The sequence below is a fragment of the Carlito syrichta genome, unplaced genomic scaffold (assembly GCF_000164805.1).
Source record: "Carlito syrichta isolate Samal-C Ts95f unplaced genomic scaffold, Tarsius_syrichta-2.0.1 Scaffold306837, whole genome shotgun sequence".
In the NCBI taxonomy this organism is placed as follows: Eukaryota; Metazoa; Chordata; class Mammalia; order Primates; family Tarsiidae; genus Carlito; species Carlito syrichta.
Genome location: NW_007250933.1, coordinates 185867 through 188293, shown reverse-complemented (window position 1 = coordinate 188293; position 2427 = coordinate 185867).

Genomic DNA, 2427 nt, shown 5'->3' with positions numbered 1-2427 from the left:
AGGTGAGTGGATTGCCTGAGCCCGTGGGTTTGAAACCCGCCTGGGCAACTTGGCGAGACCTCATCTCTACAATAAATCGAAAATCAGAGCCGGGCTCGGTGGCTCAGCCTGTAATCCCGCGCCTTTGGGAGGCTGAGGTGAGTGGATTGCCTGAGCCCGCGTGTTCGACACCCGCCTGGGCAGCGAGACCTCATCTCTACAATAAATCAAAAAATCAGCCGGGCGTGGTAGCACGCGCCTGTAATTCTGGCTACTCGGAAGGCTGAGGCAGAAGGATCGTGGAGCCCAGCAGGTCGAGGTTGCTGTGGCCGGGAGCAGCCACTGCACTCCAGTCTGGGCGACCGAGTGAGACTCCAACTCAAAAAAAAAAAAAAGTCGAAAATCAGCCAGGTGTGGTAGCGCGCGCCTGTAGTTCCAGCTACTCGGAAGGCTGAGGCAGAAGGATCGCGGAGCCCAGCAGGTTGAGGTTGCTGTGGCCGGGAGCAGCCACTGCACTCCAGTCCGGGCGACACAGTAAGACTCCAACTCAAAAAAAAAAAAAAAGACTTTTGACTGAAACAAATAAGTGACTAGCACAAGGTTGTACGATATAAGGCTAATATACAAGCTGGGCTCGGTGGCTCAGCCTGTAATCCTGCACTTTGGGAGACTGAAGTGAGTGGATTGCCTGAGCCCGCGGCTTCGAGACCCGCCTGGGCAACTTAGCAAGGCCTCATCTCTACAATAAATCAAAAAATTAGCCGGGTGTGGTAGCACATGCCTGTAGTTCCAGCTACTTTGAAGGCTGAGATGGAAGGATCGCTGGAATCCAGCAGGTCAAGGCTGTGGTGTGCGGGAGCGTGCCACTGTACTCCAGTCTGGGCGACAAAGTGAGACTCCAACTCAAAAAAAAAAGGTTAATATACAAAAGTCAATTGCTCTCCTATATGCCAAAAATAAACAAATGGAATTTGAAGTAAATAACAATACTATTTACAATAACACCCCCCAAAAGTGAAATATTTAGGTACAAATCTACTAAGATATATATATGAGATCTATATAAAGATGAAGGGAATAAAGAACTGAATAAATGGAGTGATGATTCATGTTCATGGATAAGACTGCATATTATGAAGGTGTCCATTCTTCCCAACTTAAAAAAAAAGTTTTGTTGTTTTGTTTTTTGGGGGACAGGGTCTCCCTATGTTGCCTAGTCTTGTCTTGAACTGTTGGCCTCAAGTGATCCTCCCACTTTGACCTCCCAAATGTTGGGATTACAGGTATGAGTCACCCCTCACAGCCTCTTCCCAATTCTATAAATTGACTGCAGTCCCAATCAAAATCTCAGCAAGTTATTTTATAGATACTGACATATTGATTCTAAAGTTTATAAGGAGAGGCAAAAGACCCAGAATAGCTAACTCAGTATTGAAAGAGAAGGGCAGACTGGGCAAGGTGGCTCATGCCTACAATCCCAGCACTTTGGGAGATCAAGGTGAGAGGATTGCCTGAGCCCAGGGGTTCAAGACCAGCCTGGAAAACTTGGTGAGTTTGGTGAGACCTCGTCTCTACAATAAATCATAAAATTAGCCAGGTACGCTGGCGTGTCTGTGATTCCAGCTTCTTGGAAGGCTGAGGCAGAAGGATCACCTGAGCCCAGCAGGTCGAGGCTGTGGTGGCTGGGAGTGTGCCCCTGCACTCCAGCCTGGGTGACAGAGTGAGACTCCAACTCAAAAAAAAAAAAAGAAAGAGAAGGACAAAGTTAGAGAACTGGCCCTACCCAACTTCAAGACTTAACTCTAAGGCTACCATAAAAAGTCATTTTAGTATTGGTGAAAGAACAGACAGATCAATGAACAGAATAGAGACCCCAGAGATAGACCCACATAAATACAGTCAACTGCTCTTTGATAAAGAAGCAAAGGCAATGCAATAGAAAGGATATAGTCTTTTCAAGAAATGGTGCTGAAACCAGGCACGATGGCTCAGGCCTGTAATTCCAGCACTTGAGGAGACCGAGCAAGAGGACTGCCTGAGCTCAAGCGTTTGAAACCAGCCTGAAAAACGTGGCCAGACCTCGTCTCTACAAAAAAAATCAGCTGGGTGTGGTCCACATGCCTGTTATTCCAGATACTTGGAAGGTTGAGGCAGAAGGATTGCCTAAGCCCAGCAGGTCAAGGCTGCGGTGACCACGAGCATCCCACAGCACTCCAGCATGGGCAACAGAGTGAGACTTCAACACAAAAAGTAAAAGAAAAAATATTGGTGCTGGAGTAACTGGACATGGAATGCAGTCTAGAGAGACCTTATGCCATTCACAAAAATTAACAAAATGGATCACAAATGTAAATATGAAATGCAAAGCTCTAAGTCTCCCAGAAGATAACATAGCAGAACATCTCCACGTCCTTGGGTTTGGCATTGACTTTTTTTTTTTTTTTGAGT